Consider the following 15,388-nt stretch of genomic DNA (forward strand, 5'->3'; position numbering starts at 1 on the left):
AACTTAGTGATCAGTGGCTTGTCTGGCATGCTTGAGCCCTTGGATTACATCAAGCACTGCCAAGGGGACTGTGGTGGTCTGAATAGGAATGGCCCTCATAGACTCAAGTGCTTGGATACTTGGTCTACAGGGAGTGGCACTTTAGGAGATTTGACCTTTTTTCGATTAGGTGTGGCCTTGTGTGTTGGAGGAAGTGGGGGAATGGGCCTTAAGGTCTCCTATGTTCAAGCTACACCCATTGTGGAAGTCAGTCTTTTTCTGCTGCCTTCAGATCCAGATGTAGAACTCTCAGCTCCTCCAGCACCGTCTCTGCCTGCATGCTACCATGCTTCCTGCTATGATGGCAATGGACTAAAGCTCTGAACCTGTAAGCCAGCCGCAATTAAATGTTTTCTTTAATAAGAGTTGGTCATGGGCTGGAGAGATGGCTAAGTGGTTAAGAGCACTGGCTGCTCTTCCAGAGGTCCTCCTGAGTTCGATTCCCAGCAACCACATGGTGGCTCACAACCATCTGTAATGGGATCCAATGCCCTCTTCTGGTGTGCCTGAAGACATGACAGTGTACTCATATACTTAAATTAAATAAAATCTTAAAAAAAAAAAAGAGATGGTTATGGTGTCTCTTCACAGTAATAAAACCCAAACTAATACAGGAGTGGGGAAAATCTAAATATGGGGGTGAAGGGAGGGGCATGAGAGACACACAAGCAATGTTTTAGATATCAAACTTATCAAGTAAATTTGAAGCACTTTTAATTTTATAAGCAAAGTATTAAAATCTTTCAGGATGAAAAGTATTTTGAAAGGCAGTAGAGGGTGATCGTGTGGCAAGAAAAGATAGAAGATTTGTCACAGAAGCAGGATTTTATGTTCAAATACATTACAAGTGTGACAAGTCAGACACTGTCTGCAGGTATTCACCAGACCCTAGCCATCCTAATCACACCCCAGCAAGTTGGATAACATCACTGCCCACCTGACAGACATCATCTGGGAAAATATGTTTTCAATGGTGAAAATTGTCCACAGGCTTTGCATATGCTAGGCAAGACCCCTTATTGAGCTGTGTCCCTACATTTAATTTTTAAACAGTATTTTGGATTAATTAATTTTGAGATAGGGACCCTTGCGGGTACAAAACTCTCTAATGTAGATTAGGCTGGTCTTGAATTCACAGAGATCTGCCTGCCTCTGCCACCCAAGCTCTGGGATTAAATGCACATATCACTATTTGCATCCAGTTCTTGTAAATATATATATTTACTTTTATTGTATGTGTGTTTTGACTGTATGCATGTGTACCGCATGAGTATCTGGTGCCTGAGGAACCAGAAGAGGATGCTGGAGGCTCCGGAAATGGAATTACAGGATTCATGAACTGCCATTTGGGTGCTGGGAACCAAACTCCAATTCTTTGCAAAAGCAGCAAGCGCTCCTAAGTGCTGAGCCCTCTCTCCGTTAGCTCCCACCCCAGTTATTTATTTTTATGTTTTAATACGATATTTTGAATTAATTCTTTGAGAAGCTCACACATGCATATAATGTATTTTGATAATATTCACCCCCTCCCATCCCTTCTCCTAACTTCTCCTGGACCCTCTTCCCCTCCCAACATTGTCTCCTTTTTCTTTATAACCCACTGAGTCGTTTGTGTTGTGCATGTGTGCAGGGACTTGGGCCATCCCCTTTTGTATGGCCATTGCCCTAAAGGAAACTGACTCTCCTCCCCTGGCATCCATCAACTGTTAACATTTCCTCACTATGAGCCCTTCCCCTACCCTGGCATGCAGACTGGTTTGCTTTTGTGCAGGCGACCACAGACACGAGGAACTACGTTGAAAGGGCGCAGCATCAGGAAGGTTGAGAACTGCTTTAGAGAGAGGCAAGGAAGGAAGTTGAAAGGCTACTGTGTGCTCATAATAGTCCATCTCTCATTCTGGGTACTGGCCACAAGGGCGTGTGAAAATTCTTTGAACTGTTTATTTGTTTTCACTTTTCTATGCATTAGTATTCTTTTAAAAAGTGAAGATGTTTACTGCTGGGACCTAGTGCACAGTCACAGGTGCTGTGGCTGCCAGTCAGATCCCCAGGCTTGCCACAAAGGTCATCACGGGGTGCTTTAAATGGCATAACCATCTCTTGCCAAGGGGCTTCTGCAAACTCTCTTAGTTCACTCAAACAGTAGCTCTCTTCTTGGTTGTGTGTGTGTGTGTGTGTGTGTGTGTGTGTGTGTGTGTGTATGTGTGTGTGTGTGTGTGTGTGTGTGTGTGTGTGTGTGTGTCTTTATGTCCTTTTAGAAGATCAAGAGGTATTGAGCATCCTCAAACAGTGGCACTTGGGACAACAGAGGGAGAAAGCGCTGATAACATGCCAGCTTATAAAATATGGAAAAATAAAATTTAATGTTTATAGAGTATCTAATATGCCACATCTTCAGGGAGAGTCTATGCTTACCTCTATCAAATATCAGCTCAATGAAAGCTTCCAGGAGCAGGAGAGCAGGAGAGAAGCAAAAAGGAGCTGGGGCTTTTCATGGGGAGGAAAGGGGTCCTGTGGCTGAGGCAGAGGCAGGAAAGGAACCCACAGCAAGCCTGAGAAACGGCACGGTTGGGTTTGCCTTCTTAATTCATCTTTGTGCTCTTGCATCCAGGAATCTGTAAATACACCTAATGTAAGAGGGAAGACCAGGAATTCTTTCTTACTAAACTCCAGGAAGGACAGCACTGCCTCTACACACTTCACGTGAGGGGTCTTTAGTGCCTCACTTGCACCCAGCACCAAGCCTGGGTCATGAGGATGCTCAGTAAATCCACCCATTCTCTCAGCATCTACATCACTGAACTCATCTGTATCGCTCAATTTATTTTTCACCCACATAAATCTAAAATTTAAGTGCTGGAGATGTGGTTCAGAGGGCAGAGTGCTTGCCCAGTGAGTAGGAAGTCCTGGGTTCAACTCCCCGCTCTGTAGAATCCTTGTACGACTGACTGTACTTAAAGCTCTAGCGAGGTAGGGCAGAAGGATTGGAAGTTCCAGATCATTCTTGGCTACGGTACGTTTGCGGATAGCTGGAGATGGTGGAGATGCTGTTGCTCCAAAAGATTACAATTTAAAACGAGACCTAAAGTTTAGCCAAAAGGAACTTTCTATGCAAAAGGCATCCTCTGGGATGTTCCTGCGGGTTCTCTGGGGCCACACCGGAACGGGGTCAGTATGGTTGGCTGGGATAGATAGTTTCAAGGTCACAGCTCTTGACTGTGCTGTTTTCAAGGTCTGGAGAAACACCAAGCCTGTCTTCTGTCACAGAGAGGGGAGTCCACAGAGGGGAGAGCTCCTTCCAGGAATGGTGAAAACAAACAGTTGGCGCCAAGCTCTTGAACTTTTACAGGAGATGGAAAGCGTTCCCAGGGCGGCTTCTGACTAGCGAGACCTGGCGTGTCCCAGTGTTTGTCAAGCTGCAGTTCTCGGAGCCTATAAAGTCGAGCAGATCCGCAGAGCTGCAGATTTATGCTCCAGGACAACGGGAGCGCTTTTCTGAGTTTACATCTTATGTGTGTTCTTGGCTCGCTCTTCGGGGACCTGGTTTCTTTTTCTCTGCCTTCTCGGGTTGAGGTAGTACTTAGGTATTTAGGGAAAGGGAACATAAAGTTTGAAAGCTGTCCAGCAGAGTTCAGTGCAATCCAGTGGCACCAAACCCTGAAATATACTGGCATGCTTGTCTTGTTATTAGAGAGGTAAGCTGGTGTGGAGACAACCAAACAGAATCAGAAATGAAAAAATGGAGAACCGATTGAAAGGATGAGGCTAAATGAAGTTAAGGAGCCTGCTTGATGTCCTATAGATCCTTGACCATGAAAAGTTAGTTAAATGCAACATGCCTCATGTTACATCTCTATCATCATCACCACCATCATCATTACCATCACCTGAGTTTATCATTACACAGTCTATGAGTGTACCAAAACATCACCTTATACAAATGAATAATTATCTATTATAAAAACTTAGGATATCATACCAAGTAATGGGTTTCATCATGATATACATATACACATACACAACATACACACACACATACACGTATACAAACACACATATGCATATACACATACACATACATATACACACACATACATATACATATATACATACATATATACACTCATACACACACACATATATATATACATATACACATACATGTACATGCACATGCACACATATATATATACACACACATACATATATACATACATATATATAATTGTAATACTTTGTTCTCATTCACCCCTTTCAGTACTTCTCCCCCAGTGTTTATGAAAGCTTCATTATTCAGCATATATTTAGACAAGACAGAGTTTTAGAGGCAAGGAGGCCTGCCTCTAAAGGCTCTTCCATCCAAGTGGCAGTTGAAAACTCCCTTGTGTTCATCTGATACTTGAGAACTAATGGGGAAAGGAAGGATGCAGAGGCCAGGCCAACATCCTTGTTATGGATTCACACCTAGCCATATGATGCCATCAGCACTGGAATGAAGGAAGAGACTGAGAGTGTGCCCTCCCCAGTATTACCCCATCCTGGCTCATCATGTCTCCGCAGGGTTAGGCACATCCTCTTCCATTGAAGTCAGACAACGCATCCGTGGAGACTGAGCTGCATGTTTGCTACAAAGGTGCTGGGGAGGGGAGGGCTTGGTCCAGCCTGTGTATGTGCTTTAGTTCACGGTTCAGTCTCTGAGAGCTAACGGCAATCTTCTTTATCTATTTAGCTAACAGTAGCTCACAGAAATGTCTACTCAACTGTGAGTTTCACCTTTGAAGAATGCCCTGGTGCTCAGATGAGACTCAGATCGTAACACTGTAGAACAGATAGGTCCCTGGCATGCTGGGAAGATGGTGATGAATTGAACAATCCTTAATAATTAGCAGACACTGTTGTGTATGTGTTCAGGTGGGCTGAGTCTGAGACTACGGTAGGAAGAAAGAACTAGGACGAAGCTAAGCAGCTTTCATCATTCCTGCTTTCCTGACTGTGAACACAATGTGACCTTCTGCCTCAAGGTCCTGTCTCCATGATTACCACACCATCCTGTATTATACTCTGGACCTGTGAGCCAAAACAAATCCTTCCTTAAGGAGCTTTAGTCAAGACTTTGTTTATTTGTTGGTTGGTTTGTTTGTGTGTGTGCATGGGCGAGCATGTGCGGGACAGAGGGTGACTTGGGAGAGTCAGTTGTCTTTTGCCATGCGTGTTTTGGGGATCAAACTTGGGTCATTAGGCTTGGTGGAAAATGTCTTTCCTTGCTGAGTCCCCTCACCAGCCCATTGTGAGGGTTTTTGGTTTTGTTATTGCTTTTGAATCACAGAAAAAGCAAACTAACTAAGTCATTAGTCAACTTAATGTGCACCTTTTGTGGGAAAATTATATGTAATTAGATGTAACAATTATGATGCTTTTGACTATAAGTATCTAGAAGTAGAGAAGTATTTCATATAACGAGAAATCTGGGGCTGGAGAGATGGCTCAGCGGTTAAGAACATCGGTTGCTCTTCCAGAGGTCCTGAGTTCAATTCCCAGCAACCACATGGTGGCTCACAACCATCTGTAGTGGAATCCGATGCCCTCTTCTGGTGTGTCTGAAGACAGCCACAGTGTACTAGTATGCATAAAATAAATAAATCCTTTTTTTAAAAAAAGAAAAGAAAAAGAAACCTGGAAACAAATGGTTCTTGGTTGGTGATTATCAGAGATCCTTGGGTAAAGACGGGCACAATGATGCACATTTCTAACTGTAGCACTTAGAAAGTGGAGACAGGAGAATCAGGAGTTCAAGGCCAGTCTATGGCCAACAGATGGAACTGGAGGCCAGTCTGTCTTACCCTATCAGCCCTCAAAAAATTCCAGGCATACCAATGTTGACCCAGTGATGACCTCAGCATGTGTGTCAGTACCAAGCATCGTGTTGTAATACTCCCATGCTTCATGGAAATGGAAACAGAAATCCCCCACCTCTGAGTCAGAGTCCAGTGTCTAAAACTATAGCCTATGTCAGTCCTTTGGCTGGGTTTCTCACTTCCAGCCTTGTTGGCCTTTTGGGTCAGACAGGTCTTTGATATGAGGGCTATCCTGGGTATTATAAGATGGTTCACAGCTCTAGTCATGGGATACCCTATGTTCTTGCATACTCCCAATTGTGATAACAAAAAAAAAAAACCCTAAAAAACTAGATACTGCTAAATGTGATAAGCATGTATACATTTCTCTGTCCCCCCACTTCTCTGTGTGTGTGTTTCTGTGTGTGAGTATAGACAAACATGTGTTATGACATGTATGCAGAAGTCAGAGAATAACACTGGATGTTGGTCCTACCTTATTTAAGACAGGGTTCTGCTGTTGTTTACCACTGCATATGCCAAACTAGCTGGCCTGTGCTTTCTGAGGATCCTCCCAAGTCACTTTCAGTCTTGTTTTAGGAGTGATGGGATTACAAACATTCAGTGTGGCATCCATCTTCATGTAGGATCTAGAGAGTCAAACCTGGGTCCTCACACTTGCACAGAAAGCAGTTTTATCTACCGAGTCATCTCCTCAACCCATACAAAGTTTGTTTTGAGATAGGGAGGACAGGGTGGGCTTTTTACTGTGTAAATCAGGCTGGACTTGAACACTCAATCCTGCCCAATCTTTGGGCTGGGATTACAGATAAGCAAGCATTTACCCATTAGGCCTTTGGGGGCTGGGAGAGATGGCTCAATAGCTAAGAATTCTTAAGACTCTTCCAAATGAGTACCATTCCCAGCACCCACCTCAGGCAGCTCACAATTTCCTGTAACTCCTGCTCCAGGGGAATCTGAAGAACCTCTTCCAGCCTCCTTCAGCACCTGCCTGCACAAGCACTCGAGCGCGCACACACACACACACACACATACACACACACATACACTCACACACACATACACACACACTCACACACAAACTCACACACAAACACACACACATACACACACACACTCACACACACATACACACACACTCACACACAAACACAAACACACACATACACACACACATACACACACACTCACACACACACACTCACACACACATACACACACACACTCACACACAAACTCACACACAAACACACACACATACACACAAACTCACACACAAACTCACACACAAACACACACACATACACACAAACTCACACACAAACTCACACACAAACACACACACATACACACACACACTCACACACAAAACACACACACACAAACTCACACATATAATTGAAAAGGAAACAAATCTTAGTCTTTCTTTCAATCTGTCATTAGTGTAAGGTGGGATTCAGGATGTTCTTAGGAAACGCGTTGGTGATGTAAGGGCAAAGGGCGTGGCTGCATCAGCTTTCTAAATCTGCCCTTCAGATCATGCTTCTCACCAAAGTCTTCTACAGTTTATAAACTGTAAGCTTAGTAAGAAAAAACAAAAAAGCGAAAGCAATAGGAAAAATTTCTCTGGATTTGGAGATTCTGGGGCAAGCACTGCCCGTAGAGTCTCTTGCTTCCAGACATTGATTGCTAAGCCAGTACCATGTCTCTTAGGAAGGGAGACACTCCTTAAATTTGTTGAAATTTAATTATCATCATCATCATCATCAACACTATGTGTTCCTGTGAGAGCAACTGTGTTCATGCCACGGCTTGCACGTGAAAGTCAGAGAACCAAATTTGGGAGTCGCATCTCTCCTTCCACCATGGGATCCAGGAATTGCACTCCAGGGTTAACAGGATTTCTCGACAATCTCTCTTGTTCCCTGAGCCATTAGCTAGTGCAAGGGGATACTTCTTAATTGCTTCCTAGAAGAAAAAAAAAACTATACTATGCCTTAGTTACAAGGGTAAAAGAATATTCAGAGTTATTAAATGGAAATCTAGTTTTCATTATTAAAGGGAAAGCCCCAGAATGAGTACGGAATTCCTTCTATTAGGACTGCAGGATGAAAAACATGTACAATAAGGGGAAATTTTATTAATCCTCTCCAAACCGAGTGAGCATAACAACTTCAGAAATTAATTTTCTCTTGCTCAGATACTTCATAATGAGTCATCAGAACAAAGTTATAAATACTTCAGCTCCAAATAGCTTTAAAGTGAGAACAGATCCGCTCCTATGCCCCAAGGCAGCTCAACAAGGAGAGTCTATGGTATCCACGTGCTTCCGGAGAGGAGCTAGGGCTGAGTTGATTGAAACAAAGAAATCAGAATCTGACACATGGACACTTCATGCCACTGGCATCGTGGGCTTGGTGCATTTTCTCTTGGGGAGATTTTATAGAGATCTGGTTGAAAATATTTAATCTGAAAATGAAGTTAATTAGATTTGGGGGAACTAAAAGAAAAAAAGGAGAATCTTAGGGTGAGTGTGTGTGTGTGTGTGTAAGCGTGTGTATATGATATATTTGTGTGAATGTATGTGACTCTGTGTGATGTGTGTGCAATGTGCAATGTGTATGGGTGTGGGTGAGTATTGTATGTGCATGTTTGACAGTGTGTTTGTTATATGTGTATATTAGTGTGTATGTGTTTGTCCCTCATTATCCATCAGATACTGTTTCCAGAAACTTCTACAATCACCAAAACCTGTAGATGTTTAAGTCCCTTACAGAAAGAGGTGTGTTTGCATAGGGCCGATGCACATTGTCCCATACAGTGAAGACCATCTGCCGCTGTCTTACACTACCTCACACTGTAAATATTGGGTAAGTAGTTGTATACCGCATTGCTCAGGGACTGAGGACAGGGAGGAAAAGTCTGTACATGTTCAGTGCAGATGTAATTCCCCACATATTTTCTATCTGCAGTTAATTGACTGCATGGACACAGAACCTATGGGTATGGGGTAGGCACACGAATGACTGACTGTGTACACGTGGGCATATTTGATGTAGTTATATGAATATAACTGCAGTTGAACTGAATTGGCAGACACGAAGTCACCGATCCTAGGAGAGAGACAGAGTTAGGTCCTCAAGTCTTTGGCCATAACTGTTGCTAAGAGAACCACACAGCACATCACCTTGTTTCTGTTTAAAGACTCCTTACTCATTACATATGTTGATTCTTTCCTAACGACGTCACAGCCTGTATCTGAAGGAAACCTGTGTTAGGCCGAAGAACACAAGACAGGACAATAGGATTGTGGTTGGCCCAGTTTCGGTAGTGAAATCATGGAAGAAAAGAGTAAAAAGGAGAAAAATGTGGGCTAAATAGACCGTGAAAAATATACTTATTTACAGTGTAAGAGCTGAAACAGGAAGGCTGAGCCTCTTTCCTTTGCTTGACTTTGGCTAAGAAGGTATTCCCTCTTTGATGCAGCACTAATTTGGGTACAAGTATGCAGACATCCATGCACACCCATGGCAGTATAGAAAAGCCATGCTCTCCTTATTTGCAGCAGGTAAGTGAAGGGACACATCACTAGGAACTGGGAGCGGGTGGCCTTCGCAGTGTGGGTGTGGCTTCCAGGCTGAGGAAAGAAGTTTCTGGAAGATTAGATGCCTGGAGGCTTACACGAGTCTCACTATGTCTAGGTCTCCATGTCTCCTGATCAACAGAAATAGCTGGTAATACTAGTTGTGACTCAATACAATTTGATTTGCTACCGTTACCATCATTCTTTAGTATTCCTAAACCATTACATTAACCTACCTGGTCTCAGTGTCAGTGTATACAGTCAGGCTTAAAGAGTCAAAGCCTTCTTTCTCTCTTTCACATTGAGACAAGAGTCTCGGGACAGAACCCTGACTGGCCTTGAACTTGCTGTGTAGAACAGAATGGCCTTGAATTCAGATAGATCTGTCTGCCTTGCCTTCCTGAGTGCTGGGATTAAATGTGTGTGTCACTGTTCTGCCATTCCATATTGTTCTGTTTTACTTTACACATTGGTGTAACCCAGGCCTGAGGAGGTAGCTGGTGGGGAAGAGTGTTTGTCTGCAAGCATGGAGACCTGAGATTGAATCCCAGCACTGCCATAAGCAGCCAGGAGTGGCTGTGCCTATAACCCCTGTGCTCTTGGAGGCAGAGGCAGGAGCATTATGGGCTGCTGATGGGCTGCCCAAGGTATCTAGCTCTGTGTTCAGCAAGGGACCTTGCCTCAAGGGAATAAGGTAGAGAGTGAGAGCAGAACAGCTGATGGCAGCCTTTAGCCTTTATGTGCGTGCACACATGGGCACATACCTGCACATAGATGCATGCAAATACTGCACACATATACAAATTACTATGACATTGTACACTGGGCATTGTTAGGACTTTTCCATACACCTGCACTGTGCATTTCACTAATACTTGCTGATGTTCTTTCATGGCCCACTGCAGATATCTCCTTTGGACATGCCTGACCACTGAGCTCACAAAGGGTCTCTGTATGCAACCCTAACACTATGACCTCTCTAACCTATGAGGCTGAAATGATCTTCTTGGCTAGCTTCTTCTCCAGTGGGTAAATGCCCTCCCTGCATGCCCTTTCTGTTCATACTCCAGCATCTAGCACAGATGTCATAAGAAGTCAGCCAGAGCTGGAGAGCTTGGAATTACAGCCAGGAGAACTTCCTTTGGGGTCCAAGTCCCTTTTGCCCTTTTCCTTTTTTCCTGACTGGAAGAGAGATGGAGATGGAGATAGAAGAAACGTGTGGCTTTATTGGATACTTTGGAGGTTTACATAAAAGATGATATTTAAACCATCAAGTCGGGGGCGCTTTGCACAAGTGGAGGGGTCAGAGGTGACAAGGTGGGTCTGAAGGCTGAGTGAGGATGGGGAGAGATGTCCCCGTCCCTGGGAAAGGTGCTGCAGGCAGCTTGACACAGGGGCAGTGAAAGACTGTAATTGTTCCTCTCAGCTATTAGTAATCTCCAGCTCCGAGGAACAGAGCAATTAACCCACTGCTAGTAAATGCAGGTAGTTGGTGAGGAATTGAATGCGCTGCCTATAGCTGTGCTTAGGAGAAGGCAGGGAAGGAGGTGTGTGATTTTGAGATTGCTCCAGCTCAGGCTGACTCTAGGAAACCAGCTGATCCAGCTGTGAGTATCACCGCCATCTCCTTGGGCTCCAAGGGAAGTGATCTGAGGGATGAGGAAGAGCCTTGTTCGTCCTGACGAGTGAGTCACAACGCTTAACCTGGTTTCCTGTTGGTGCCAAATGCTGGAAGGCTCCAGGTCAACTTTGTGAGTCACTGGCTTAGGATTTTCTGGCATTCGTTTTTGGAATATTCTCAGTGTACATTCTCTTAACTCTCTACTTACTTCCTTTCTTCTTCCCTCCTTTCCTTCTCCCCTCCCTCCCTCCCTTCCCCCCTTCTTCTCTTCCTTCCTTTGGTCTTCTTACTTGAAATACCTCTGACCTGACTTACTTGAAATATCCTCTGCCAGGGGATACTTTTGCACTGGTAAAATAAAGAAATGTGTATGTGGTGTGTGTGTATGAGTGTAGTGTGTGTTGCGTGTGTGTGTGTGTGGGGGGGTATAGTGTATGTAGTGTATGGTGTGTGTGTGTGTGTGTGTGTGTGTGTGTGTAGTGTGTGTTGCGTGTGTGTGTGATGTGTGTGTGTCTGTGTGTGTATGATGTGTGTGTGTAGTTTGTGTGTGTGTAGTGTCTATGTGTCTCAGTGGCAGCATGCTTACTTTCTATGCATGAATCAGGGTGTTGATTCAAAGAAGGCATCACTGTATAGGCATATTTTCCAAAATTTTAATATATAGCATTTTAGAAGGCTCTTCCCATCACCTCCACTCCACACTGAGTGTCTCTTTCTATATGATGAAGTATCTTTGAGCTTGTAGATATCTGAAAACATATCCAACCACAGCAAGATCACTGACTTTGCAGCTGTATCTCAGTTTTTTCTTCTATAAATAAATGCCACCATAAACACTCCTGCAGTCGACTCTCTAAAAGTCATATTTATTTTAATTTTATGTGTATGGGTATTTTGCTTGCATGTATGTCTGTGTACCACACATATGCCTGGTGCCTAAGAGGTCCAGAAGAAGGCATTGGTCCTCTGGAACTGGACTCACAGACCATTGTTAGCTACCATATGGGTGCTGGGAACTGAACCTGGGTCCTATGGAAGAGCCATCAGTGTTCTTCACCACTGACCCACCTCTCCAGCCTAGTGTAGCTGAATCTTTCTGTATACTTTGATTTTTTTCTTTTCATGAAAATTAAAAGTCTTATTGGCTTTTATCATGTTGCATATTCGATGTGCTCTGCTCTTCAGTGCTTTTCTGGATCAGTTGAGAGGTAAATAGGGAGGCTCAGGACTGACCTCTTGGTAAGGTCTCTTTCCAGCAGTTAGTTGGGATAGAGGAAGTGCCAGCTTCACACCCAGACTTTCTCTGTGGATGGGGTGGAGCACCAGCTCTGTGGCTCAGTGCATTTCTTCAGGTCCCAGGTTTCCTGTTTCCAGCGCTGAAAGATAAACCAAGACACTAAAGAAGGATCAGAGGTGTTTTTTGCCTGCAAGGGGCTTAAGTTCTACTAGACAAAACAGAAGCACCGTCAAAGTCTGCACACAGGACTGAATGCAAAGCTGAAGAAAAGTTGATATCTATGCTGACAGGTGGCATCTGAAGGTGACAGGCAAGTGCCCAAGGGCAGGGTGTATATTCGATAAACATTGACCGTGTGCATTGCTATGTCCCCAGTGCTGGAGGTGCAGTGGAGGTTAGACAGTCTGCCTTGGGCAATCTCCACATCTAAAGAAGATGGGCAATCACATGTCAGATCTGCCTATTCTAGACCATAGTTTACAATCAGTTTTGGGACATGTGAAGTCAGTCCCTAGGATTGACCCCTGCCACTGCAAATCTATTATTATTATTATTATTATTACTTGAGATGGGACCTCCTGTATTTTAGACCGGCCTTTAAAGCAGAGGAGGTTTTTGAATTTCTAATCCTCCTGCCTCCACCTTCCCAGTAGATTATGCAAGGCACAGAGATCAAACCCATGGCCTCATGCATGGTTCACTAGCACTCCACCAATTGAATTATGTTGTGTGCAAATCCTTGTTCTTCCTACTTTCTGTGCTTTTGGGATTCGAGCTGCTTGCAACCACTGTGCCACGCCTCCAGCCCCCCCTTACTTAAAAAAGTATGGCTACAATTCACTGACTTACTTTTGCGGCTCACTATTGGGTACTGAGAAGCCAACTGAACTTCCGAAGCACTACTCAATTCAAGTAGCCTAGAAAGGCTCTGTAGTGCTAGTCAGCAAAAGGTCCCGAAAAAAGCCGGCTTTTCCATGCAAATGAAGGGGTAAATAGTCTCCATTGTCTTGGAAAAAAGAGTAAAGGACATCTTTTTGTTCTTTTGAGGGGTGTACCAAGAGCTCCCTTGCCCTTTGTTATGTAGATCTGATCCCTGGGAAGAGGTGGTCCTGCAGCGAAAATTGCTTCTATCTGCCCCACCCCCAAGCTTCTGGGTTTTAGAAATTTGCATCTTCTCCCAGGGCTTCACTAAGAGCAAGGCAGCGCTCAAATAAATAAAGCCACCTTAAGGATATCGGTTCTAACGATCCGATTTAATAAACACAGATGAGTTGGTTTAGGCTCACGGTGCAGATATCTGAACTCCCCAGGATCCTTTGTGTTGCTGAAAATTGAAGTTTGAGTGTCGACGGGGGAATAGTTGTGACAGCAAAGCTCGAGCAATACTCAATGAAATTCATGTGGAGTCTAGGTTGGTAAGGATAACCTAGGGGTCTATCCTCTACTGTTCTATCCGCAAACTGTGGTGGGGGACTAGTCTTCAACAGCGCCCCTTGTGGTAGTGAAGAGCAGTGGCAGTAGTGACTTGTGTGCGGTAATCGTGGAAATGGAATGGACTCTTAAATAAAAGTTCTAAGTAAGACACCAGTTTTTGTCCAGTTGAGTATATGTGAAGAGGTCTCAAAAGAATAAATAGAACATCCCCCAAAAGAATTATACATTAGCATTACAGTGTGAGCAGATTTGAACTCCGAGCAGAGCAGGCACCATCTGGGCAGGCAGTATCACCGAGAATTTCCTAGAATTTAGTTTGGGCACAATCCACTAAGCTGCAGTTCTTAAGCATCCCTCCAGGGTCTCCAGGGGAGGTCATCTGACCAGAAGGATGGACACCACCCAAGATCTTGTTAAAAAAGGAGACTTCAGGGTCTGGAGAGATGGGTCAGTGGCCAAGAGCACTTGAGTACTCAGCATCCTGTAACAAGCCAGGTGCCATGCAGAGGCCTCTACATCTGGATCCACAGGCATCAGGAAGAGTGAATGCCACACTGAGCCTGGCTTGAGCCTCTGAGACCTCGAAGCCCACTCCCAGTGATGCACTTCCTCAAAAAACCAAACCAAACCAAAAACCAAAATCAAACAACAACAACAAAAAAACCCAACACACCTACTCCAACGAGGCCACACCTCCTAACAGTGCCACTCCCTATGGGACAAGCATTCAAACACATCAGTCTATGGAGGGGGGTATATCTATTCAAACCACCACACCTATGTTTGTGTGAACGTATTCTGGAATGTTAGTGTACTGATGGAATGGAATCATGGGGGCAGGCCAAGGTACAGAAGGAACAAGAAAGAAAAGACCGATCTCCTTTCCAAGATTGCTAAACTGTGGAAGTGCTTCAGGCTCACAGTGAGGGGGACCTTGATATGAAGACTTCAGTGGGCCGTGAGAATGCATGGGAGCTTTTGAGCACAGTTCTAATAGTGCATTATTCCAAAGGGAAAAGCAGTAATGAGTCTAGTGGCTCAGTATGACTGTCACTGTGCTATATACAGTCTTTCATGCGCACATTTGCTGAAACACCGCAGCAGTCCCAGAGGTAATACTGCAACATCCACGGGAGAAGGTCACCCATGGTCAACAAGAACAGCCCTGGCTTCAGACGCAGTGCCAGCTGCAGGACCCATGGCTTTAAGTCTAAGCTACTAGCATGGGCTTTACACATGTTTGTGGACTAACCTGAGCAGGGACAAAAATTCTTATTATGTCTAAGTTCACACGTGGAAGTATTAAGAAATATGAACTGTGTTATATACTATGATTTTTTTAAAAAATATTCTCTATTCTTCCATGCTCTCCTATTTCATTTAAAAATATTTTTAGGCAGGCAGATCAGGAATTCAAAGTCATCTTTGGCTACATTACAAGTTCAAAGACAGCTTGGGCCACATGAGACTGTGTCTTAAAAATATTTTTAGTTATGGCTCACCAAATAGGCTTCACATCTGTCTTAGTCAGGTTTCTATTCCTGCACAAACATCATGACCAAGAAGCAGTTGGGGAGGAAAGGGTTTTTTCAGCTTACACTTCCATACTGCTGTTCATC

Source organism: Mus caroli, chromosome 6 (assembly GCF_900094665.2).
Source record: "Mus caroli chromosome 6, CAROLI_EIJ_v1.1, whole genome shotgun sequence".
Classification (NCBI taxonomy): Eukaryota; Metazoa; Chordata; class Mammalia; order Rodentia; family Muridae; genus Mus; species Mus caroli.